At 43.6% G+C, this 27,883-nt stretch overlaps 1 protein-coding gene across 1 annotated transcript in view; it reads left to right on the forward strand.

Annotated features, from left to right (window-relative positions):
* The window catches only part of spsb4a (splA/ryanodine receptor domain and SOCS box containing 4a), a 156,330-nt gene that overhangs the window by 68,218 nt on the left and 60,229 nt on the right, over window positions 1-27,883 (forward strand). The gene's annotated exons all lie outside the window — the stretch shown is intronic.

Genomic DNA, 27,883 nt, shown 5'->3' on the forward strand with positions numbered 1-27,883 from the left:
GAAACTTGATTGCTTCAAGGCATTTTTGCTATTTATTTTTAAACAAAAATTGACACGGTACTTAACTAAAGCCTGTACTTAAGGCTGCAGTAGAGAATGATGCAGGAAGCATATGGACATGCTCTCCCTTGCAAAGTAATATCTTATTGATAATATTTTGGACTTAAAATCAATATGGCCAGAGACAATAATCTATGTTGGTAAGTTGCATATTGAGCATTTCCAAAATGAATAAAAGAAATCACAGAACGATACAGCATAGAAGGAGGCCATTCGGCCCATTGTGCCCGTGCTGGCTCTTTGGAAGAGCTATCCAATTAATCCCACTCACCTCTCCTCATAGCCCTGTGTTTTTTTTTTCCCTTCAAGTATTTATCCAATTCTCTTTTAAATATTTGAATCAGCTTCCACCACCCTTTCAGGCAGTGCATTCCAGATCACAACAACTCATTCTGTTTTTTAAAGAAATTCTCCAAGTCGCCTCTGGTTCTTTTTCCAATCACATTAAATCTGTGTCCTCTCGTTACCAACTTAGTAGCTTATTACATATACGGGAAACTATTGTACAAACCTGGTTCCAATGGAAGCATGCAAAGGGGATTGTGTAAGTTTGATATGGCCTCTTAATATTGTGAACACCATATTAACAGTTTGGTACGTGCAAAGAAATCGAACAGGTAGCATTGAATAGGGACCTGACCAACATTGAACACTTTCAGAAATCAGTAATATATTTAAGATGTGTTTTATAATATGCTATATATTGACTGAAATTATATTGAACATATATCTTTAAAATTATGACTAGTAACACATTGGCCTGCATTTTCTGGGGTATCGGTGGCAGGTTGGGTGGAATGTCTTTTGTGACAGCTGGTCACGAACCTGCCGCAACGCGCCTTTCCCAATTTCTGGTCTATCTGCACTGAACAGACCCGATAGGCACTGGCGGGCGACCCAGTTAAACTAATTACCATGTACTTACCAGACCCTTAGCTGTTTTTTTTAATCTTTCTTGTAAACTTTAACTTCTTGGCCACGGTGACCATGATGACCACGTCTGTCAAGCTGAGGCAGGAGTTCAGTGGCCATTGCTCCAGCTGATTCCTTGACCGCTTCAATGTAGAGTAAAAGCACCCACCTGATGGATCACTTTCCTTAGCCACAAGCTGTTCCTCGCTGCATTTCCACAACAGATTCTGCATGCTGCAAGTCTTTCCACAAGTCTCCATCAAGTCTCCCCTCATTTACCCCCCTCTCATCATTGACATCGCTTCTGTCATCTGTACTTCACCTGCCATCTATTCCATCAGCATAGGTGCCATTTATACTGTCTCACCTTGGTCCTCAGAATTGGACCCCGACACCAGCAACAACAACGCCAACCTTCTCCACAATCATGTGCTGCTGCACAGGACACTGGACATTAACACCCAACCACATTGCTGCCTGGGAGGCCAAGGATGGCCTCATCATGGTCAGATTTACTTAACTTTAAATTGTACACGCTGGCTGCCACATGATGTGCCAGTTGGCATCACCCCACCCCAACACCATAAAGTATCCCTCCAATGACCAAGCCATTCCTTTCACATTCATCATCATTGGGGGTACCGTTATGTCTCACCATTCACTGCAACTCACTAAGCCACTTCCAATGGTGCACACACATCTGTCCGAGAAGGCAAAATGTTGAAAATAAAGATTTCAGTGTTTGACAGCACATTAACAGAAACTTTACATTAACACCCAGTTGGTTCTCTTGTGTGTTGTTAGTTGTTATGATTGGACTCGGGTGAGGGGTTGCTAGTGAGATGGGAATGTGATAATGTAGAGAGGAATGGATGGAGGTGTGAGTAAGGATATGCAGGAGTAGGGTAGGGAAGGCAGAGTGATGGGGATGTGATGAGGCACAGCAGGATGAGGTGAGTGTGGCTTTGTACTAACATTTTGTGATCTAATGAGATAATTGACATGTTTGCCCTACTGCACCTCAGATCCTCCTGACCACATTGCTTGTGCCCTCCTGTGCAATGTGTAAGCTGTCTTGTTCTCCTGGGAATGTGTCTTCCACCCATTGAAAGGGAGGAGGAGTTCCCTGTGTGCTCTGACTCACTCCATAAGCATATGGAGCGAGTCACAGGAGAACCTGGGTGCAGCCTTGCACCCCTCTGCAGTAATTGTCAGTGTTTGCAGCACCTCAATGCTGTCGAACACTGACGGCTCAAATCGCAAAAGAAAGTTGGCCATTGTCCCTTTTAGGGAAACCGGCTGATGACTGGTCATGAGTGACATCACCGGACCCGCTTCCTCTAATTGTATGGGAAATGCGCTGAGTGGACAAGCCCTAACAACGCAAGTTCTTTTTAGGCTGCGGGATGGAGCCAGCAGCCTAAAACGCCATCAACGTCGCCCGCCCCGGACCTGCTGAGGGAAGGAAAATCCCAGCCAGAGTCTCCAGATTCTGATGACCTTTATTAATGGAACTAGTTGGTATTTTGGATGCAAAAATAAAATGAATTGGTTGCGCATGAATAGTTTGTGTTTTTTGGTGGTTCCGAGTGGGGAGGAAAAAACTGTTGGGTGAAAACCATGCTGTGAAGCTGTTTGCAGCAACAGTTTAAAAACATTTGTTTATTGCTCTGTGAAGAGGCTGTCAGTCAGTTTTTGTATAGGTTCTGTTTATATTTTTAATTGGGATGAAACTTTATAAAATAACATGGACACCATGTCGTCTGGAGAAAGTTTGGAGGCCCGTTTTGAAAAAAATGTAATCCATGTTAAAGGATCCCAAGTGCAAAGTGAACAGTGAATCTTCGGTAAGTGTGAAGATTAATGATGAGTTTAATACATTTCTGCCGAACAGAGCCACGCTAGGAAAAGGAAATCTGGGCCAGCAATACTTTGCAAACATACATTTTTATTAATTTCTCTCTGCTTTCCCTTCACATGGAGCTTGTGCTCCATTCAAACACATCTCCGCAACCCTCCCCCACGAAATTATTATACATTAATATTTAAATCTATCCGCAATATTATTATACATTATTAAACCCAGCCAGAGCTCCACAGATTTGTAATATTACAATATTATTATACATCAATATTTAAACCTGCACAGATTTATGCGCAGAATGCTTGGCGCAGCTTCCGGTTCATTGGCAGCAATCACTCGTTATTTTAATGCCTGAATACCACATTTATAATCCAATTTTAGTCGGCATGGCACCTCTCAATTTACACTGTCTGCATAGATGATCACCAAATTGGTTCCAACCCAAAAGCTAACTCCGAAGTAAATTGAATATTGGAGACCGTTTTGGAATATAGAATTTGACATGAGATTGTTTGTGAGGAGATTGACTACAGGCTAATTCAGAAGAGCAAAGGATACAGGAGGGGATGTAACTTTGAAGAAAGTTGAAGTGATAAGGTGGTGCAAGGCAAGGGAGGAATTTGCCGATCAGAATTTTAAAATGTATGCATTCGGAGATGGGAAGCCAGTGTAGATTAGCGAGGACAGAGGATTGACGATGCAGCATTTTTTGTTTTTGTTTCAGATTTCATTTGCATGTTTTTTGCTTTTTATTTATTTCAGGAAGAAATCAACCTGATTAATATTGTCCTCTCCTGAATTAGATTGTGACCAAAATGGGAAGCAATGTATATACAATATTTATTTTGTGCCCTATTTCTATGTCATTGGTTCTTCATAGATACACAAATTACCTGTTTACATCTTTGTCTGAATCTTATACTGCCAATTACTTTTGGTTTGTGCTATTTATGCAGAAGCTTTTAAAGAGAAGTGTGTAAACTCCACAACAAGGAGTGAGCCACTTATGATCAGCTTTAGTTGTACACAAATGCTGGTATAAATCATTCCACCAGCTATTCTTTGGACTCTGGTCTCTGGTTGGGTAGAAACTGCTGAGGCTTTTCAGGAACATATGTTTGCACTAGCCTGAATGCAGAAGGATTTGCATGGTTGACTAGATGATGTGCACTAGAGCCAACAGAGGCATTAGGCCCACAAAGCCCATTTCAATCCTGAATAAAGTATGAAGGGTCTGCTATCCGTTGGTATATTAACAGCTGTTGTCAAGCATGTGTTCATTGGCTGCCTTTTTGAAACCTGCTTTCAGAAATGGCAGTACAGTTAAATTACTGGATTTTAGATACTTGCTAACTTCTGTTGGATGTCAACTAATGGGATTATGGATATTGTATGTCATAACATATCAATAATGCAGAATGAGGCCCTCTTTGGAATTGATTTGCTTAGCAGTGTAAGATATGCAACAGTAACTTCTTGTAAAATTCTGTTGTAATCTTTTAATTTGATGGGATTGGGGGGGGGGGGGGGGAGGTGGAGGAAAAATGTTATGTTCTGATGGAATGCATCAATATGGTTTATAATGTATTGCAACTGCATATTGACTTCTGGTTAGTGTTCGAAGCATTTTAGCACATGAAAAGCAGCTTTTTCATGAAAGTACAAAGTTAACAAACATCAGTTGCTTTCGATCAACAAGGGGAGAGACTAATGGCTAAATTTTAAAATATTTAGCATGGAATAACGATATTCTGTTTAATGGGAATGAGCTTCAGAGTTGACTAGGAAAATTGCGCAACATAATGTGCTCATCCTCTGCAGACTCTGGTATATTAAGATATACTTTCAGGTGAACAGTAAGTGTAATTGGGTTGGTAGGTGATGTAAAACTCATTTGTCCATCCATAACCACCTCAAAAAGCTACTAAAAAAATACTTTTACTGGGGCTTCCTTTTATCACAACAGTTGTCTAGTTATTCGGTACTTTAACTTCCTGGAGTTTGCCAAGTGAGACAAAACAAAGGTATATTTAAGAAAAAAAAACTTAATCCCATGTTGTCTCTATTGGTAATGACCAGAGTTAGTCTTTGATTTCTGGGGGTCATGAATTACATTAGTTATGTAAAGTCCTGTCCCCTCAGTACAGATTCACATGGGGTATGTAGTGAAGTCAAGGTCACTCTGGACCTGCACCTTTATTTCACAGCTCTGGAATGCTGCATTTGCCTGAGACCTGTCCTTATATACCTGTCTCTTGCAAGTGCACCCCTGGTGGTAAGGTATGCTGGTGGTTACAGGTCATATCTTATTACAGTCATGTATAGCATGTTAGGATACAGTTATATATAATAATGTAAGATACATGACAAGTTAGGTGGGCCCTTCTATGCAGAACAACTAAAATGAACTGTTAAATTTATTCAAGGAGGTTTTATAACAGTAATTATTATACAAACATGCAAAAAATGTCAGACAGGAAGAGGCCAAATGGTCCACCTAGCCTGGTCCATACAGTTGCGATGTCTTGTGTGTCACTCTCTAGACACCAGAAGTCTTGTTGCTCAGAGAACTGAAAAACAAGATTAACCATCCAGACCAATTTGAGGAGGGGTGTGGGAGAGGAGATCTGGAACATTTGTCTTTGACTCCTTTAGGTGATCAAATCTAGTCCAGAAGACTGCATTGACCCTGACTTTCATTAGGGTACCTACCTCTTGTGTGACGTGATATCTGCTCCAGCCATAAATTTGTCCAACTCTCTCTTTCTGAAGGACGACAGTGATTCAGCATTCTCCCCATGAATCATAAACCTATTCCTAAATGGATCTCCTATTCCCTGAGAAAACCAGAACCACCTTCTGTCCAACCTAGTTCTGCCCTTGCGTAACTTGTAAGCGCAACCTTTGGTCCCCCCCTAAACTAACCAGTTGAAACAATTTAGTCCTGTAGTCTTTTTATAAACATTTATTAAATAGCCTTTGAGTCTTTGGGCTCGAATTTCCATTGGCTTACTGCCTGGTTTCTGGACAATATTGGTCAGGTGAGCGAGACCAGAGTTACGCCGGCAGTTTCGAGGTACCGCTGGGGAGCGGACCGCCAGTGTGAACCGTCCTCAGATCGCCTTGGAGTGATATTTGGCTCAGCGGTGACCCGTAGGTAAGTATGAAAAGAGAATCAGCGGAGCTGGGCGGTAGGTGAGTAGACCTGCAAGAAAAAGGTTAATAATTGTTTTTTTATTCATTATTTTAAAATTCTGTTGTGAATTTAGGTTAAAAGGGTCTGGAGAATGTGTTAATTTTTTGTTCTGTGTTTTGAGAAAATATTTTGTTTTTCTACTCCTAGGCCCAACCTGCAGCCTCTGGGTAAATTTTTAGTGATTTTTAAAAAAAAAATTTATTGCCCATTTTCTTTAGGAACCACCCAATCGACTCTCAATTCCATTTTTTCGCCGGGAATCAGGGTACAACGACCGTTTTTTTCATTGGGCGGATTTTTTTATTTTTGGGAGGGGAAATTTTCACCGGTGATAATCTTGGGAATCTTAGCAGTCTTTTGGGCGGCAATCGGGCACTGGCGGGTTGGTAGGAAATTCTATCCCTCTGTTTCTTGAAAGTATACAGGCCCAGCTCTTTCACCCTACCTGGGTAGTTAAGGTGTTTTAAATTGGGAATCCATCTTGTGGCCCTCTTCTGCACCTTTTACAAATACATTATATATTCAAATTGACTAGTCGCATGTGTGGCACCTGTAAATTCTCAGTTGCTCTTCACACTGTAATCTCATGTGCTCCTATAGCTTCAACCACACTTTTTGCCATTTCTACTTTGAACATTTGACTGGGTTTGGTTTAATTTTGCAAATGACTGTTATTCTACTGCTCTGTTTCAATGTTTCATAGAAACATAGAAAATAGGTGCAGGAGTAGGCCATTCAGCCCCTCTAGCCTGCACCGCCATTCAATGAGTTCATGGCTGAACATGAAACTTCAGTACCCACTTCCTGCTTTCTCGCCATACCCCTTGATCCCCCGAGTAGTAAGGACTTCATCTAACTCCCTTTTGAATATATTTAGTGAATTGGCCTCAACTACTTTCTGTGGTAGAGAATTCCACAGGTTCACCACTCTCTGGGTGAAGAAGTTTCTCCTCATCTCGGTCCTAAATGGCTTACCCCTTATCCTCAGACTGTGACCCCTGGTTCTGGACTTCCCCAACATTGGGAACATTCTTCCTGCATTTAACCTGTCTAAACCCGTCAGAATTTTAAACGTTTCTATGAGGTCCCCTCTCATTCTTCTGAACTCCAGTGAATACAAGCCCAGTTGATCCAGTCATTCTTGATAGGTCAGTCCCACCATCCCAGGAATCAGTCTGGTGAATCTTTGCTGCACTCCCTCAATAGTAAGAATGTCCTTCCTCAAGTTAGGAGACCAAAACTGTACACAATACTCCAGGTGTGGCCTCACCAAGGCCCTGTACAACTGTAGCAACACCTCCCTGCCCCTGTACTCAAATCCCCTCGCTATGAAGGCCAACATGCCATTTGCTTTCTTAACTGCCTGCTGTACCTGCATGCCAACCTTCAATGACTGATGTACCATGACACCCAAGTCTCGTTGCACCTCCCCTTTTCCTAATCTGTCACCATTCAGATAATAGTCTGTCTCTCAGTTTTTAACCACCAAAGTGGATAACCTCACATTTGTCCACATTATATTTCATCTGCCATGCATTTGCCCACTCACCTAACCTATCCAAGTCACTCTGCAGCCTCATAGCATCCTCCTCGCAGCTCACACTGCCACCCAACTTAGTGTCATCCGCAAATTTGGAGATACTACATTTAATCCCCTCGTCTAAATCATTAATGTACAATGTAAACAGCTGGGCCCCCAGCACAGAACCTTGCGGTACCCCACTAGTCACTGCCTGTCATTCTGAAAAGTACCCATTTACTACTACTCTTTGCTTCCTGTCTGACAACCAGTTCTCAATCCATGTCAGCACACTACCCCCAATCCCATGTGCTTTAACTTTGCACATTAATCTCTTGTGTGGGACCTTGTCGAAAGCCTTCTGAAAGTCCAAATATACCACATCAACTGGTTCTCCCTTGTCCACTCTACTGGAAACATCCTCAAAAAATTCCAGGTTTGTCAAGCATGATTTCCCTTTCACAAATCCATGCTGACTTGGACCTATCATGTCACCTCTTTCCAAATGCACTGCTATGACATCCTTAATAATTGATTCCATCATTTTACCCACTACTGAGGTCAGGCTGACCGGTCTATAATTCCCTGTTTTCTCTCTCCCTCCTTTTTTAAAAAGTGGGGTTACATTGGCTACCCTCCACTCGATAGGAACTGATCCAGAGTCAATGGAATGTTGGAAAATGACTGTCAATGCATCCGCTATTTCCAAGGCCACCTCCTTAAGTACTCTGGGCTGCAGTCCATCAGGCCCTGGGGATTTATCGGCCTTCAATCCCATCAATTTCCCCAACACAATTTCCCGACTAAAGATTTCCCTCAGTTCCTCCTCCTTACTAGGCCCTCTGACCTCTTTTATATCCGGAAGGTTATTGGTGTCTTCCTTAGTGAATACCGAACCAATCTACTTGTTCAATTGGTCTGCCATTTCTTTGTTCCCAGTTATGACTTCCCCTGATTCTGACTGCAGGGGACCTACGTTTGTCTTTACTAATCTTTTTCTCCTTACATACCTATAGAAACTTTTGCAATCCGCCTTAATGTTCCCTGCAAGATTCTTCTCGTACTCCATTTTCCCTGCCCTAATCAAACACTTTGCCCTCCTCTGCTGAGTTCTAAATCTCTCCCAGTCCCCGGGTTCGCTGCTATTTCTGGCCAATTTGTATGCCACTTCCTTGGCTTTAATACTATCCCTGATTTCCCTTGATAGCCACCGTTGAGCCACCTTCCCTTTTTCATTTTTACGCCAGACAGGGATGTACAATTGTTGTAGTTCATCCATGCGGTCTCTAAATGTCTGCCATTGCCCATCCACAGTCAACCCCTTAAATAGCATTCGCCAATCTATCCTAGCCAATTCACGCCTCATACCTTCAAAGTTACCCTTCTTTAAGTTCTGGACCATGGTCTCTGAATTAACTGTTTCATTCTCCATCCTAATGCAGAATTGCACCATATTATGGTCACTCTTCCCCAAGGGGCCTCGCACAATGAGATTGCTAATTAATCCCCTCTCATTACACAACACCCAGTCTAAGATGGCCTCCCCCCTAGTTGGTTCCTCGACATATTGGTCAAGAAAACCATCCATTATGCACTCCAGGAAATCCTCCTCCACCGTATTGCTTCCAGTTTGGCTCGCCCAATCTATGTGCATATTAAAGTCACCCATTATAACTGCTGCACCTTTATTGCATGCACCCCTAATTTCCTGTTTGATACCCTCCCCCACATCATTACTACTGTTTGGAGGTCTGTACACAACTCCCACTAACGTTTTTTGCCCTTTGGTGTTCTGCAGCTCTACCCATATAGATTCCACATCATCCAAGCTAATGTCTTTCCTAACTATTGCATTAATCTCCTCTTTAACCAGCAATGCTACCCCACCTCCTTTTCCTTTTATTCTATCCTTCCTGAATGTTGAATACCCCTGGATGTTGAGTTCCCAGCCCTGATCATCCTGGAGCCACGTCTCCGTAATCCCAATCACATCATATTTGTTAACATCTATTTGCACAGTTAATTCATCCACCTTATTGCGGATACTCCTTGCATTAAGACACAAGCCTTCAGGCTTGTTTTTTTAACACCCTTTGTCCTTTTAGAATTTTGCTGTACAGTGGCCCTTTTTGTTCTTTGCCTTGGGTTTCTCTGCCCTCCACTTTTCCTCATCTCCTTTCTGTCTTTTGCTTTTGCCTCCTTTTTGTCTCCCTCTGTCTCCCTGCATTGGTTCCCATCCCCCTGCCATATTAGTTTAACTCCTCCCCAACAGCACTAGCAAACACTCCCCCTAGGACATTGGTTCCAGTCCTGCCCAGGTGCAGACTGTCCGGTTTGTACTGGTCCCACCTCCCCCAGAACCGGTTCCAATGCCCCAGGAATTTTAATCCCTCCCTGCTGCACCACTGCTCAAGCCACGTATTCATCTGCGCTATCCTGCAATTCCTACTCTGACTAGCACGTGGCACTGGTAGCAATCCCGAGATTACTACTTTTGAGGTCCTACTTTTTAATTTAGCTCCTAGCTCCTTAAATTTGTTTCGTAGGACCTCATCCCTTTTTTTTTTTTTACCTATGTCGTTGGTACCAATGTGCACCACGACAACTGGCTGTTCTCCCTCCCTTTTCAGAATGTCCTACACCCACTCCGAGACATCCTTGACCCTTGCACCAGGGAGGCAACATACCATCCTGGAGTCTCGGTTGCGGCCGCAGAAACGCCTATCTATTCCCCTCACCATGGAATCCCCTATCACACTCGCTCTCCCACTCTTTTTCCTGCCCTTCTGTGCAACAGAGCCAGTCACGGTGCCATGAACTTGGCTGCTGCTGCCCTCCCCTGATGAGTCATCACCCCCAACAGTACTCAAAGCGGTGTATCTGTTTTGCAGGGGGATGACCACAGGGGACCCCTGCACTACCTTCCTTGCACTACTCTTCCTGCTGGTCTTCCATTCCCTATCTGGCTGTGGACCCTTCTCCTGCGGTAAGACCAACTCGCTACACGTGCTACTGATGTCATTCTCAGCATCGTGGATGCTCCAGAGTGAATCCACCCTCAGCTCCAACTCCGCAACGCGGACCGTCAGGAGCTCGAGGCGGATACACTTCCCGCACACGTAGTCGTCAGGGACACCGGAAGTGTCCCTGAGTTCCCACATGGTACAAGAGGAGCATAACACCCGACCGAGCTCTCCTGCCATGACTTAACCCTTAGATACACTTAAATTGGCAACAACAATGTTAAAAGTTACTGACTAATATAAAAAGAAAAAGAAAAACTACTCGCCAATCACTTACCCCCTAGGCTGTGATGTTAACTTTCTGTTTCTTTCTACTTCTTTTTTGCCTTCTCCCTGTAGCTGCACAATTACGCCTTTTATAGGCCTCTGCTGATCTCCGGACTCACGCCTCACCAACGAACTCCCGATACCTCTCGCGGCCTTTTATAGGCCTCCGACCCCAGACTCACGCCTCACCAACGAACTCCCGACGCCTCTCGCGGCCTTTTATAGGCCTCCGACCCCGGACTCCTGCCTCACCAACGAACTCCCGACACCTCTCGCGGCCTTTTATAGGCCTCCGACCCCGGACTCAGGCCTCACCAACGAACTCCCGACGCCTCTCGCGGCCTTTTATATACCTCCGACCCCAGACTCACGTTTCATTTATTCTAATATTTCCCTTTATACTTGCTTCCCAGTATTATTTTTCTTATTTGTGTTTTCGCTAATCTGTCTTTTTTATCAATCTGCTGGTTTTGTTTGACCCAAAGTTATTGTCTTGCATCAGTCTCCTCCAAGCTAGAAGAGACTACACTTACTTACGCTTAATTGCAGGTTGTGGAGGCCCCTATAGATCAGGAGACCTACCCCCACTCGTTCTGATTCCTGAGACCCACTCTGATAAAGAATTGTGTTACTGAACTATGTAGATCAGAAAGTCACTGGTTCACTCTCCAATTTTTACTGAGGTAACCGATCTCAGCTTGGGTGCCATACAGAGTGCTACAGTTGGTATCGGCATATCTGAGCTGGAGGGGAAAATCGACAACGGTCTTGTACCCTTGTGAAGGATCCAGGGATTCTTGCTGCAGAGTACATGTGTAAATGTTTGTTGAGGACAGGATCAGACGCTGTTGTGATGCCCAAACGAACGTTTTTGCCCTTCTTCCTCCCTCTACCCTCTCCCAAAGAGTTGGAGCAGCCTGAAAGGAAAATAAATTGCGAATAGGGAAAGGAAGGGTATATCCAAATAATATTATAGCTTTTTAATTGAAGATTCAACTTGCATCATATAGTACTGCTAATACTGTAAAAATGATTTGAAGAGAGAAATGGAAGTGTCCAGCCCAGGGCTGCAGAATTCTCTTAGGATGCTAATTCCGCTAGAGTAAATTATAATCTGCCTGGAAGTCATCAGAATCATTAATGGTTTGGAATTTTCAGTTATTGTACCAAGATAATGTTCTTTCATGTCAAACGAAATCACTAATAATTGTTTGACTCAAAATATATCCTTGAGAGAAGCCTTCCTGTAAGGATATCGGGACCTTGACTTGAGTCATACAATTTTAGCACAGAATGTGTGTCTCCAATTGATGTGTTAATTGAGCTTGTCGTCTTGTAATTGTGATCCCTTTATTGAATTTCTGCAAATGATCATATAAAGAAAATATCAAATGAAGCATAATTTGGCAGTAATATATTTTGGTTTTTTTTTTGGATTGTGGGGGAGGAGCGCAGTTTCTAAATGTCACCTTTTTCTTCCTGGTTTCCCTGGGCCATATATCAACCACCTTCTAAACCTTTGCCTGCGCAATACTGCTCGGGGTATGCTAAGTGGCCAGATGATGAGAGTGCTTCCTTTCCACTTTCTCTCTTTCTTTGGAAAACAATATACTCTGCTTTTTTGGATCAACAAGACTGATATTGCCAACTTGGTGTCCATCTATGAAGTAAAGGAAGACTTAGATTTATATAGCACTTTTCACGACCACCAGATGTCTCAAAGCGCTTTACAGTCAATGAAGTATTTTTCAATTGTAATCACTGTTGGAATGTGGGAAACACGGCGGCCAATTTACGCACAGCAACTCCCACAAACAGCAATGTGATAACAAAAACAGATTATCTGGTCATTATGTTGATTGAGGGATAAATATTGGTCAGGACAGTGGGGGTAACTCCCCTGCTATTCAAAATAGTGCCATGGGATCTTTTACCTCCACGCGAGAGGGCAGTTTAACATCTCATCCAAAAGGCAGCACGTCCGACATGCAGCACTCCCTCAGCACTGCACTGGGGTGTCAGCTTAGATTTATGTGCTCAAGTCCCTGGAGTGGGATGTCCGTTTAAAATTAAAAATCATAATTTTTCTCTCTCCTGCCCCATTTCCTGTTGCCAATAGCGTGCTTTCCACCCCCGACGCATATGTAGACCTGACCTTTCTTCCCTCCCCCAAAAATTGATAGAGCTCAATTTGAATAACTTAAAAAAAATTTTATTTCAGTAAAGGTGGGGATTTAATAAAACATTTGTAAATCGATTAATATTAATTGGTAATATTAACAATTGCCAGCTAAGCAACTACCTGCTAGATTTAAAATTAGCGTGTATGTTTTGTGAAATCACACTTGTCTCCCTGTTTGTCCATCTCCCATCGATAACTGGCGTACATATTTATGGATGGTCCCACCTGTAGCGTGCTCAGGTTTTATAAACCCGAGGCTTGTGCCTTTTCTCCTGCAATTGCTTACTACTGCTGTTATTTTATCTGTCTCGTGCTGAGAGTCATCCTGTGATATAACGGACTCTTCCTAATGTTACTTGTCTACATGTTTATTTTCTGTTTTGACTTCTCCAAACTAAAACTGGTAATTTAACAGATGAAATGTTATGGTGTAATAAAGATTTTTAAATTTATTACGTAGTTTGAGTGGAGCAATTTCAAGCATAATGTATCTCAAGCTATCCCATTCATTACTGTCTCTAGTTTGGGGGAAAAATATATCGAAATTGTTCTGCAAAGTGAAAACTGTCATCAGTTCTTAAAGAAAAATGGAATATTGTGGATAGTGACTACTGGTAATGTGCCACATAAATGATTAATGGATGCAGATATTGCTGTGGGAACAATTTGCGTAAAATGAAGATGCAGTGTCAAGAGGGCTGTACTTGTCAAGGTCTGATGCTTAAATTGTTTCTGGACTATTAATCGCAACCATATTTTTAAACCATTTCTACATTAATGGATAAGTCACTCGTCCATTTAGACTGAAATTTAGACTTTTATTTAAAAACCTACAGCACATGTTAGGTAATAATTTAAAAGTGTGACGGTAGACAAGCAATGGCTAGCATTTAAAGAATTAACGCACAATTTATAAACATACATTCCGTTAAGACACACAAATATCTCAGGAAAAGTGATCCAACCGTGGCTAATAAGAGAAGTTAAAGATAGTATTAGATCAAAGGAGGAGGCTTATAATGTTGCCAAAAAGAGCAGTAAGCCTGAGGATTTTAGAATTCAGCAAAGGAGGACCAAGAAATTGATTTAAAAAAAAAAAGAAAATAGAATATGAGAGTAAGCTAGCAAGAGACATAAAAACAGATGGTAAAAGCTTCTATAGGTATCTAAAAAAGGAAAAGATTAGCGAAAGTAAAAGTGGGTCCCTTACAGGCTGAGACGAGAAATTATAATGGGGAATAAGGAAATAGCAGAGAAATTAAACAAATACTTTGTGTTTGTCTTCGCAGAAGAAGACACAAGAAACCTCCCGGAAATAATGGCGAACCAAGGGTCTAGCGAGAATGAGGAACTGAGAAATTAGTATCAGTACAAAAATAGTACTGAAGAAATTAATGGGACTAAAAGCCAATAAATCACCTGGACCTGATGGCCTACATCCTAGTGTTTTGAAAGAGGTGGCTGTAGAGATAGCAGATGCATTGGTTGCCGTCATCCAAAATTCCATAGATTCTGGAACAGTTCCTGCAGATTGGAAGGTAACTCATGTAATCCCACTATTTAAGAAAGAAGGGAGAGAAAATGGGGAAATACAGACCAGTTAACCTGACATCAGTAGTAGGAAACATAGAAAATAGGTGCAGGAGTAGGCCATTCGGCCCTTCGAGTCTGCACCACCGTTCAATAAGATCATGACTGATCCTTCACCTCAGTACCCCTTTCCTGCTTTCTCTCCATACCCCTTGATCCCTTTCGCCGTAAGGGCCATATCTAACTCCCTCTTGAATACATCCAATGAACTGGCATCAACAACTCTCTGCGGCAGGGAATTCCACAGGTTAACAACTCTGAGTGAAGAAGTTTCTCCTCATCTCGATCCTAAATGGCCTACCCCTTATCCTAAGACTGTGTCCCCTGGTTCTGGACTTCCCCAACATCGGGAACATTCTTCCCGCATCTAACCTGTCCCGTCCCGTCAGAATCTTATACATTTCTATGAGATCCCCTCTCATCCTTCTAAACTCCAGTGTCTAAAGGCCTAGCTGATCCAGTCTCTCCTCATATGTCAGTCCAGCCATATCAGTCTGGTGTACCTTCGCTGCACTCCCTCAATAGCAAAAACGTCCTTCCTCAGATTAGGAGACCAAAACTGAACACAATATTCCGGGTGAGGCCTCACCAAGGCCCTGTACAATTGCAGTAAGACCTCCCTGCTCCAATACTCAAATCCCCTAGCTATGAAGGCCAACATACCATTTGCCACCTTCACCGCCTGCTGTACCTGCATGCCCACTTTCAGTGACTGATAAACCATGACACCCAGGTCTCGTTGCACCATTCAGATAATCTGCCTTCATGTTTTTGCCACCAAAGTGGATAACCTCACATTTATCCACATTATACTGCATCTGCCATGCATTTGCCCACTCACCTAACCTGTCCAAGTCACCCTGTAGCCTCTTAGCATCCTCCTCACAGCTCACATCGCCACCCAGTTTAGTGTCATCTGCAAACTTGGAGATATTACACTCAATTCCTTCATCCAAATCATTGATGTATATTGTAAAGAGCTGGGGTCCCAGCACTGAGCCCTGCGGCACTCCACTAGTCACTGCCTCCCATTCCGAAAAGGACCCGTTTATCCCGACTCTCTGCTTCCTGTCTGCCAACCAATTCTCTATGCATGCCAGTACATTACCCCCAATACCATGTGCTTTGATTTTGCACACCATTCTCTTATGTGGGACCTTGTCAAAGGCCTTTTTGAAAGTCCAAATACACCACATCCACTGGTTCTCCCTTGTCCACTCTACTAGTTACATTATCAAAAAATTCCAGAAGATTTGTCAAGCATGATTTCCCTTTCATAAATCCACGCTGACTTGGACCAGGCTAACTGGTCTATAATTACCCGTTTTCTCTCTTCCCTCCTTTTTTATAAAGTGGTGTTACATTAGCTACCCTCCAGTCCATAGGAACTGATCCAGAGTCGATAGACTGTTGGAAAATGATCACCAATGCATCCACTATTTCTAGGGCCACTTCCTTAATACTCTGGGATGCAGAAATTCAGACCCCGGGGATTTATCGGCCTTCAATCCCATCAATTTCCCCAACACAATTTCCCACCTAATAAGGATATCCTTCAGTTCCTCATTCTCACGAGACCCTTGATCCCCTAGTACATCCGAAAGGTTATTTGTGTCTTCCTTTGTGAAGACAGAACCAAAGTATTTGTTCAATTGGTCTGCCATTTCTTTGTTCCCCATTATAAATTCACCTGAGTCCAACTGCAAGGGACCTACTTTTGTCTTCACTACTCTTTTTCTGTTCACATATCTATAGAAGCTTTTGCAGTCAGTTTTTATGTTCCCGGCAAGCTTCCTCTCATACTCTATTTTCCCCCTCCTAATTAAACCCTTTGTCCTTCTCTGCTGAATTCTAAATTTCTCCCAGTTCTCTGGTTTGCTGCTTTTTCTGGCCAACTTATATGCCTCTTCCTTGGATCTAACACTAGCAAAAATGCTAGAATCTATGATTAAGGACGTGGTAACAGGGCACTTAGAAAATAATAATAGGATTGGGCAGAGTCAACACGGATTTAGGAAAGGGAAATCATGTTTGACAAATCTATTGTTTTTTGAGGTTGTAACTAGTAGAATAGATAAGGGGGAACCAGTGGATATGGTGTATTTGGATTTTCAGAAGGCATTCGATAAGGTGCCACACAAGATATTATTGATCAAAATTAGGGCTCATGGGATTGGGGTTAATGTACAGGTGCAGCATCCAAGATCCAGAATCTGGACTTCGGGACGATCCATTGCAGGGTCGTCCTGAATCCCTAAAACGTTCCAGAATCCGGAACGGACGACCCTGCCGACCTCTGGACCTTGCCGCCCTAACCTCGGGGCCGCCTTGCCAGCCTGCCCGACCACCAACACCTTGGGGGGGCTGGCCTGCCCGACGGCGACCTCCTCGGCGGGGCCCCGCCCAACGACGGCGACCTCCTCGGCAGGGCCGGACTGTCTGAACAGTTCTTCGGCGGGAATTTCCCCCCACCCTCCACCCCCCCGGCTTTCTGACGTTCCGAAATCCGGAAATACCTGAACCTGGGCTCGGGTTCTGGATTGGTGACGTCAGAAAACAAATCGAAAATCCGGAACGGCCTCGGTTGCAAGGGTTCCTGATTTTGGACGCTCAACATGTACTAGCATAGATTGAGGATTGGTTAATGGACAGAAAACAGAGAGTAGGAATAAACAGGTCATTTTCGGCTTGGCAGGCTGTAACTAGTCGGGTGGCACAAGGATTGGTGCTCAGGCCCCAGCTATTCACAATCTATATCAATGATTTGGATGAGGGCACCAAATGTAATATATCCAAGTTTGCTGATGATACAAAGCTAGATGGGGAATATAAGTTGTGAGGAGGATGCAAAGAGACTTCTAGGGGATATAGACAGGCTAAGTGAGTGGGCAAGAACATAACAAATGGAATATAATGTGGAGAAATGTGAAGTTATCCACTTTGGTAGGAAAAATAGAAAAGCAGAGGGTTTTTTTAAATGGTGAGAGATTGGGAAATGTTGGTGCTCAGAGGGACCTGGGTGTCCTTGTACATGAATCACAATGTTAACATGTAGGTACAGCAAGCAATTAAGAAAGCAAATGGTATGCTAGCCTTTATTACAAGAGGATTTGAGTTTAAGAGTAAAGATATTTTCTTGCAATTATATAGGGCCCTGGTGAGACCACACCTGGAATATTATGTACAGTTTTAGTCTCCTTACCTAAGGAAGGATATACTTGCCATAGAGGGAGTGCAACGAAGGTTCACCAGACTGATTCCTGGGATTGGGGGAATTGTCTTACGAGGAAAGATTGAGCAGACTAGGCCTATATTCTGGAAAGTTTAGAAGAATGAGAGGTGATCTCATTGAAACATACAAAATTCTTACAGGGCTAGACAGGGTAGATACAGTGCGGATGTTTCCTCTGGTTAGGGAGTCTAGAACCAGGCATCACAATCTCAGAATAAGGGGTCATCCATTTAGGATTGAGATGAGGAGAAACTTCTTCACTGAGGGTGGTGAATCTTTAGAATTCTCTATCTCAGAGGGCTATGAAGGCTCAGTCTTTGAGTATATTCAAGACAGAGATTGCTAGATTTTTGAATATTAAGGGAATCAAGGGATATTGGGATAGTGGAGTTGAGGTAGATCAGCCATGATCTAATTAAATGGTGGAGCAGGCTCGAGGGACCAAATGGCCTAATCCTGCTGCTAATTCTCGTGTTCTTATCTGTCAGTTTAAAGAATCATAACCTGTATTATCCTTGTGTCTGAATCTGATTCATATATAGTGATCCAGTTGTTATGGTGTTGAGTTTGCATCTATTGAATAAATAATTTGCACAGCGAATTCATTTGCATGCAAACTGCTGCAGTAAATTTGTACACAAATTGTAGACTAGTTAGCAGATTTTATTGATGATCAGAATGATTTAAATATTAGTGAAACTGTAATAATGTTGGATAAGTAAATATTTATTGGTATGACGAATGAACATTGGCCTGTAATTTGCGGTTGGCAGCAAAGGAAAGGCATTCGCCGCTGACATCAAAGTAAGCTGCCCACAGAGCGATCTCTGTGGCAAGAAGTTTGTCTTTCTCAACGTGCAATTGATTGTCCCGTTGTGTAATGGGCATTCCCAGGGAAGAGTGCAGTGAAGTCATCAAGCTGTCTAAACAGCCAATCACATTGAAGATTTCTCAGGCGACAAACCAGGAAATGAAAAGCTGTTGAAAGTGAAATAAAAATTGGTACTTTCACATGCAGATAAGGTAGAAGCTGCACCATCATTAACAAACTTTTTTTATTATAATTTTTATCATACTGGAGAAATTTGACCCTCCACAAATATAAAAATTTGGTTTTAGGGGTCAGAAAGGTTGTTTAGCAGTAAATATGCTGTTAAAACCCCAGTTGCACCTATTCCAACAAGGCTTAACATTTAATGGGGTACTTAACAATGATATTGGCACTTAAAAGTCCAAGTTTTTGTCAGTTTCACTGATTTCACAGATTACCCGCTATTGGGGGCTGAGGGGGCCGCAGGGCAGCCTATATTTGAGCAGTGAATGCCGCAACTTCAGGATTTCCACGTTTAGATACACATAATCTAAATCCTGAAGTTGCAGTCGGCTTCAGAGGGCTAATGATGGCGAATGCTGACAGTTTGCCGTCATTAACCACTGCAAAATCTGCCATCATTCTTGCATTTGTATTAACAAATCCTAGCTTCTGAGTGAGGACTTTTTTTAAACATATCAACAAGTTCTTTTATCATTCAGTCCACATGAACCTAAGCTTTTGAACGTTCAGTTCCAACTTGGCTGACTTTTGTATGCCAATGCCTTTAAATACTTAATCAGATGCTTCCTTATAGTTCACCTGTATGTTATACCCTTTATACATCAGAAGCATTGCTGTCTTGTGATGATGTTTAACCAGGTAGTGGACTTGGGACCCAAGTGAAGATGAATCCATGCTCAAAATTGGTCATATAATATTGTGAAGATAGTTGGAGTAGGAAACAGCAAATTCACATTGGTAGTAAAAGATCTTAGATTGGAGCAGTGTAGCAGGAATTTAGCCCTTGCTCGAACCCATGTTGTAACTGACCCGAGTTTTTGATAGAATCATGAAATGGCAAAATGTGGGAAATTGCTCCACCTATGAAATATCTAATCAATGTTTACTTTCACACAACTGTTCAGGGAACATCCATGGGTACAGTAAATGCAGGTTATTGTGGATGTGAGTTATCCCAGCGCGTTATCATTTAGTGTTAGTACCTTGGTTTCCCATCATACTACAGTTGAACCACCCCTCGTCCAGAACCATTCCCGGTCACCGGGTGGCGCATGCGCAGAACTCCAACATGAACAAATTGAAGCCCTTCCTCGCTGCTGACTCCAGCAATCGCTGGCCTGACCCCGTGATCCACCGCCACCCCCATAATCTCTCTGCCGCACTCCCAGCTCCGATATCCCCTTGCTCAGTAGCTGTACCGTCCAATTTAATGTGACCACCCCTCATCCAGAAAAATCTCTTATCCGGAACAGGCCAAGTCTCGAGAGTTCCGGATAAGGAAGGTTCAACCTGTATAGCACGGGCCAGCTCACACTGCGATTGTGTGCACACTATGTCCGTGCAGCAGAGCTGGTCTCCACTCGTCTTGGTAAATCCGCACCACTGGACCAAGACCTAGCTCTGTCAAGCCTGTGTGGTGGTTGGTGTGCAGCGGCCACCACACGTTAAAAAAATCCACGCACAGGCATCTTCCACCCTTCAGAATGTAGTTCGGGACCTGAATATTTGGTCCTTCATTGAGACACCTGTGAACTCATCCTTTTTTGGCGTGGAAGCAAGTTATCCTCGATACGAGGGACCGCCTATGATGATGAGTTCAGAAAGTTTACTTGGAATTTGGGAATTGAATATTTTTGTCTGGTTTCATATCTTCAATAAGTTTGATTAATTATATTCTTATGTTCACACATGTATTTACAATTACTTGGTTCTGCCCATTGGATATCAGAAATGCATCCCATAGGATGTGTGCATTGTTGTGTTCCACCAAATCTCTAACCTTTTATTTTAGAATATAACATTGCAATGGAAATAAATCCCATCCAGCAATTAGGATTTTATAGTGCTTGTTAGTGTGCTTGTACCGTCTAATCTGAAGTGTGGTCATGTTTTGGGACAAACTCTAAGCATACTCATTTTATGCTTTTGTGCTGCTAATTTCACCCAAGTCTCTATTCCCACCTCACCTAGTTTTTTTCAGATCATCTTCCAAACTGGTCTCTTGGTGAAAATTGCAACATGTATGGACCATAAAAGCACAACGTTACCAGTGAAAGTGAGATCCAATGCTGCCACGACATTAGTTTTGGTGACGGCCCTGGAATATAAACGGAGGAAATTTTAACCTAAACCACCCAGGCTTCGGTTGGCAGTTGTATACCCTGCCCAATTTTACTCTCCATTCAAGTCAATGGAAAGTTACAACGGGCACCGACCTGATCCCATTAGCTTCTTGCTGGCCGGGTTAGTTTAAATTTACCCCGAGTGAAGCAGAGCTAGTGCTTGAAGTGTGTGTTTCTCCCTCGGGGTTTCCAGTGGTACTAGATTCTGTAGACCACTATTTTTCTGGTCATAACCAAGCTGCATGGTCAGCCTGCTTGTGCAGACTATCAGTGCCCTGATTCTTTTTAAAGATAGTTTATTGGGAGTCTTAATTCCTGTTGGTCCACAAAGGAATGATGTTTCGATGGAACTCCCAGCTTTATTAATGTTCATTTGACTCTCCTTGTTCTGGTTCACAGTTCTTGCAGTACATTGTATTAATGTTAAAATATGAATCTGATTATAGGGCATTACTAAATGCCTAAATTTGGCACACTTGAACCATCTTATAGTAACCAGTCCAAATTATATTCACCTTTAACATAACCAACCCCTCTTAGAGGGTCAGTACACTACTGAGTGAATGAGTTAACCTCCTCTTGCCAAAATCAGGAAGTCAGACAAAAAAAATTGAACATGTCTTTATTAATGCACATGAGACACTTAGCAGCAATTTAACATTAAACATCATAAGTAAGGTACATAGATGTTGTTAAATGACTGAGTATCTAAGATTACAAAGGCAGTTCAAGTATATCACAGCAACTCGGCATCAGCTTAGCTCTTCTTACTATAAGTTGATATGCTCAATGTCCATAATTTAAACATGCCAAGCACTTTTAATAAGTAAATTTTTAATTACTTGAAAAAAGCCAGATCTGCTCCTTAGTGGTGTTGGCTGTGGCTCAATGGTAGCACTCTCCTATGAGTCAGAAGGCTGTTGGTTCATTTAAAGTCCCACAACAGGGACTTGACCAAAACATTTAGGCTAACACTCCAGTGCAATACTGAGGGAGTGCTGCACTGTTGGAGGTACCATCGTTTGGATGAGTTAAACCAAGGCCTCGTCTGCCCTCTCGGGTGGACGTAAAAGATGCTATTGAACAATGTGAAGAAGAGTAGGGGTGTTCTTCCTGGTATCCTTGCCAATATTTATCACTAACACAGATGATCTGGTCATTATCACATTGCTGTTTTGGCAGCTGCGTGTCCTGCATTACAACAGTGACTACACTTAAAAAGTACTTACCGTATATACTCGCGTATCCTACGATCTCTCGTATCATGCGACCCCTAAATTTTCGTCCCCAAAACATGATTTTATCATATATCTCATGTATCATGCGAGTCACATTTTTGAGATACCAGATGCCACTAGGCTAGGCTTTCAAACAAGTTTAACAAGTACCCAACATGTAACAAGTACCCTAACACATAACAACGATCGAATACAGACCTTAACCGAATCATGAAACATCGAGTGGATTCTGTTGTGAAAGCTGTTCGCGAATCGAACACCGATATAGCAATCGTTCCAGCTGGCTTGACTAGCGTCGTTCAGCCACTTGACGTATCCATTAATAAGCCATTTAAAGACAATATAAGAAAGAAATGGAATGACTGGATGATGGAAGGAGAGAAATCATTTACGAAGGGAGGGAATATGAAGGCTCCGGATTTGCCTCTACTGTGTTTGCGGGTAAAAGAAGCATGGGCTGAGATAGATGGAGATTTGATTGTTAAAGCCTCTAATAATGCAGCAAACTTCAGAGGGAGTTGTGGGTGGCGATCTCTAGACCACAGCAAAGATACAGTACAAGTGACAATAGAGGCTGCAATCCAGCCCAGGAGATACCTGCCGAGATTCAGCGTGGATACGGTCTGCTTAACAGCCTAACAGCCTAATCTTGGCCAGCACTTCACACCCGCAAATTTTGTATCTCGCGTATCATGCGACCCCCCAAATTTAGGTTACAATTTAGGTCTTCAAAAGTCGCATGATACGCGAGTATATACGGTAATTGGCTGTAAAGCACTTTGGGCCGTCCGGAGGTCGTGAATTATGCTATATAAATGAAAGTTATTCCATCTACTCTGGTTTTGAATAACGAGACAGGACAGATAAGAGTTATATATTTCTCTTTCAATGTTTTATTTTTCAGTGCTTTACATTGTCATCAAAAACATAGCCTGCCATTCAACCTTAACAAGCATGGGTTTACCTATCTCTGGCCACTAATTTGAACCAGATGTTAGCCGTGAAAGATACTTTGTTCTCAGTGATATCCTGAAGTACTGATGGTTCTTAGCATTAACACTTTTTTTTTCAAACAGAATTCAGCTGAATTGGTGCAAACACATTTTGAGGACACTTTCAGGGTGGTTTTGCTATAATTCAAGTTAAATTGGTGAAAAGTACTGAATTTACTGCAGTCGTTTACTTTTCTGTGTAGGGACCACTGCTCCTAAAAATTGATGCACTCCCGAGGACCCGCTGTCCCAATTCTGAAAGACCTGCTGCCCAAAACAAACAGTGCTATAACCCCAAAGTGTGTTATTAAGATGCAGCACAAATACATAATGTAATAGGAAGTAAACATATTTAAGATTTAAGAATTCCAATGACCTCGGGAACCTTAGATTGAAAACATATGATTTATTGTAATAGTGTTTCCAGAAATGGAGGCTCAAGTTCACTGGAATAGTGCTATTCCGGCTTTTTTTTTAAATACGGACGAATATTACTCTTCTGCCAACCAGCTTGCAGTTTTAAGCTGCTTTTTATGCCGGTGCTTGATTTTGTCAGATTTCTGTGAGACTGACTGCCCAGAGCTGGCTCCCAGTATCACTACAAATCTGTCTTCCATTATCCCATTATCTTGGTGGTACAATCATGCAGGGATAAGGATGTCAAATCATGGATACTGATCTCCCACAATCTGACCTAAATGAACACCCCTATAAAAGCAGCTTTAGATTATCCAAGTTTCTGGCCCTCACGCTCCAGCCTGACTTATTTCCCGAATAGCGTGCATGCTGCACACTAAATAAAAGTCAATGATTGAGAGGTACTGTATTAATTTATTTAAACCAGTTCTTTAATAAAAATATATGTTGACCAACTTATTCTCTTGCAGTTGATAAAACATGTCTGGTAGAACATTTAGCTGCCAAAGCATCCAGATCAGTGATTTATATATTTGTGAACTTAGCAACTATCTGTTTAAAAAATACAGGTTCTTAATTTCTGTTCCTTTTTATAATAAGACGTTAATGTAAAATAAGAGCACTTTGTGAGATCTTAAAACTTGATACTTTTAACATTAACTCTTGTCCCCTGGGTCTGAGAGTATTTCTGCTTCATTTAACTCAACGGCAAAAATGTTGGTCTTAATCCGTTTACTTGTCCAGTATACATTTGTCCTTGATCACTGATGCAAAAATGGATGCTATCTGTCTGAACTGAGTTAGATGTATACAAAAGGAGGTTTTACTCACTGATCTGGAAGCCCTATAAATGGAAAGTTTATATTGTGTGCAGAGAACACACTTTTTGAGTTAACAGTCTAATAAACTGGCTGTCATCGGAATTTACTGTTGAATCCTGTAAGCCTGTTTAAACCCCAACATAAATTCTTTCTTGGAATAGTCTGAAATCTGTTTAGCACAAAACTTTAGGCTGTTAACAAAACACTGGCTTGTCTTAGCTACGTCTCATTCAGTCCTGAAAAAGAGCCAGAGAATCCAAGAGCATTACATCACTATGTTGTGAGCTGCTGTGAAGGAATGATCACTGCAGGGTTACTGTACCAGTGTGCATACAGCCAAAAGAAATGTCAAAACTATTTTTTTCTTTTTAAGTATTTGGGAAAACTTAGCCAAAGCTGTTTCAAGGGAGACGTGGGTCACAAACCAATGTTTTGTATATTAAGGAGGCTAACTTTGAAAGGATGAGAAAGAAGTTGGCAGAATAAGGTGAGAAAAGTTAATAGTAAATCCATGAATCAACAACATTGGTATCTACTGATGAAGATAATTAGTGGATTCCAAAGTAAGTATATACCCCTGAAAGGTGAAAGGGGTGATGCAACCAAAGTCTAGAGTGTGGTTAGAACTAGTATTGAGCAAAAGGCTCATTATGTAAGAGCCAATGCGGACCGGGGAGAATTATAGAGCTCAATTTTTCCCAGTGATTTGCGCTGCTTTTTTGGCGCACTCCACTTTTTTTGGCTTAATGTTTTTTTAAAAAAAAATACAAATTTCCCCAATCAATGTGCGCCAGCGTAACTCAGTTACGATTTTTTTAGGTTTTTTTTAGTCATGGGGGGCGTAACCTGCCGCCTGCGGCAATTCTGGCCATTTAGGCAAGTTTGGCCAGCTCGGATTTACTCCAATTCTTCTTCGGCCGACGTATGTGGCTTCTGTAGAAAAACCTTCTGGTGAGTTAAGAAAATCGGCGCAGATAAGTAAATTAGTGCAGCAGATGCCTGGACAGCAGCAGCGGGAGAGGGAAGAGTGGGAGAGAGGGGGCAGAAGCCTTTCGGGCTTAGTTAGGAGTGGGGACCGGGAGGGAGGAGGCTATTTGACCTGGGATAGATGCGGGGACTACGGGGGTGGGGGAGGCCATTCGGCCAGGGATAGATGCGGGGATCCGGACTGGGAGGCCATTCGGCCAGGGATAGGTGTGGGGACCGGGAGGGGGGGACTGGCACTAGCATGGGGGGGGGGGGGTTGCTGTGAGGGGGAGATTTTTGTCATTGCACTTTAATAATTTAATGGAGGTAAGTTGCTGCAATGTTTAATGTGCTTGTGCAGGTTACGAGCGGCCTGTATGTTTCACTTTCCAGCCTCGGCCTGCATTGTGTCCCTGGCAACCCGATCTTTTTGGCGCAGATCTTGGGCTCCACCCCCAAAACTAAACAACAGGCTAGGCAGCGCCAAAATGAAGAAATCAAACGGGGAAACTTGGATGATTTTTTTTTTTGGTGTACTTAGGGGGGGCCCCCAAAAAACGGGCGTAACTCTTCAAGTACGCTAAAAAACAGCTTTGGGGAAAATTGAGCCCATATAAAGCAATAAAAGGAGAGTAGAAAAACAATGCTAAAAGGGAGTATGAAAATAAACTTATCAAGGGTAAAAGAGGAGATGTGAGCCTAGACAATGAGTACCGGTGGGTATCAGCAGCAAACCTGATCCTGTCTGCACCCAATATCCACACACACACACACACACTTTCAGCAGGGGTTGCTGAATAGCAATCAAGAGTGAGAACTAGATTGTTTTTCTGCCTCCTTAACCCAGTGGCACTGAGCCCAATTCTAACACCACTTCTACCACTCTGGATAACATCAGTTAACTCCATGCAGTTCAGGGATCAAAGCTGGAACCTACCTGGTCCTCATGAACAGCCACTCACTGTCTAAAAGATGTGCTGTAACTATATTGGCGAGTGTTCACCGGCTCAGTCAAGTTGCTCAAATGCGGTTATGATGGTTCCTGTGGTAGACTCTAAGGGCCCAAGTTTCGGGCCGCACCTAGAACGGCACAGCCCCTACCTGGACGCCCGTTTTTTGCGCCAAAAAGTGCGCCTAAAAAAATTAGATTCTCCGGCTTCCTGCAGGTTCTCTGGAGTCGGGCGCGGCGCAACACGAGCTGTAGGGGGCGGAGCCAGGTCCCTGCGCTGAAAACAGTGTCGGGACCTCTGCACATGCGCGCTACAGTGGGCGCGCATGTGCAGTAGCTCCAGGTGCCCAAAACTGTGTGGGAGGGTCCCGAAGCACGCAGCCCCTAGCCCTGGCCGAATGGCCTCACTGGGGCTGCGTGCACAAGGCTGCCTCCCACGCCCAGCTCCTGCTTCCACCCGACCCGACTCAACTCCCGCTTCCGCCCTGCCCCCGACACCAGACCCGAATCGACCCCCCCAGACTGGACCCAACCCGCGCTCCCCCATCCTACCTGACCGACCTCCCTCCTCCCGCCCCCGACCCGAACTGACCTCCCTCCCATCACCCCGCTGACCCAACCCGCGCTCCCAACCCAACCTGACCTCCCTCCCCCCGCCGCAGACACGACCCGACCTACCTCTGCGTCACACTGACCCGACCCGCACTCCCTCCCTCCCCCTACCTGAACCAAGCTGACCTCCTTCTTCCCCCCACCCCCCCCCCCACCCCCCTCGACCCGTGCCCCCGACCGCCAATTCCCGCTCCCCGACCCAACACCACCTACCAGTAAATCTGGTGCTGGGGACGGGCCCTGCCCGAAGTCTTGGGCCCAGCCGGGCCCGGCCCATTCAGCCTCTTTCTCCCCCCCCCCCCCCCACCCTCCCTCCCTTCTCCTTTTCCCTTCCCTCCCTTCTCCTTTTCCCTTCCCTCCCTTCTCCTTTTCCCTTCCCTCCCTTCTCCTTTTCCCTTCCTCTCCTTCTCCTTTTCCCTTCCCTCCCTTCTCCCTTTTCTCCCCTCTCCTTTCCTCCCTCCCTTTCTCTTTTCCTTCCCTCCTCTCCTTTCCCTTCCCTCCTTCCTTCTCCTTCCCTCCCTTCTCCTTTCCCTTCCCCCTTCTCCTCTTGGTGCCCTTCCTCCCTTCCCCTTTTCCCTCCCTCTCCTTTCTTCCCTTCCCCTTCCCTCCCTTCTCTTCCCTTCCCTCCCTTCTCCTTTCCCCTTCCCTCTTTCTCTTCCCCTTCTCCTTTCTCCTGCCCCCCTTCTCCTTTCCCCCCCCCCTTCTCCCTCCCTCCCTTCCCCGCCCCCCTTCCCCTCCCCTTCTCCTTTCTCCTTCCCCCCCCCTTCTCCTCCTCCCCCACCTCCTCCCCGCCCCCACCCCTCTCCTTCTCCTCCTCCCACCCCCCCTGCTCCTCCCCCCTTCTCCCTCCTTCCCCCCCCTTCTCC

The sequence above is a fragment of the Pristiophorus japonicus genome, chromosome 6 (assembly GCF_044704955.1).
Source record: "Pristiophorus japonicus isolate sPriJap1 chromosome 6, sPriJap1.hap1, whole genome shotgun sequence".
NCBI classification, from domain to species: domain Eukaryota; kingdom Metazoa; phylum Chordata; class Chondrichthyes; family Pristiophoridae; genus Pristiophorus; species Pristiophorus japonicus.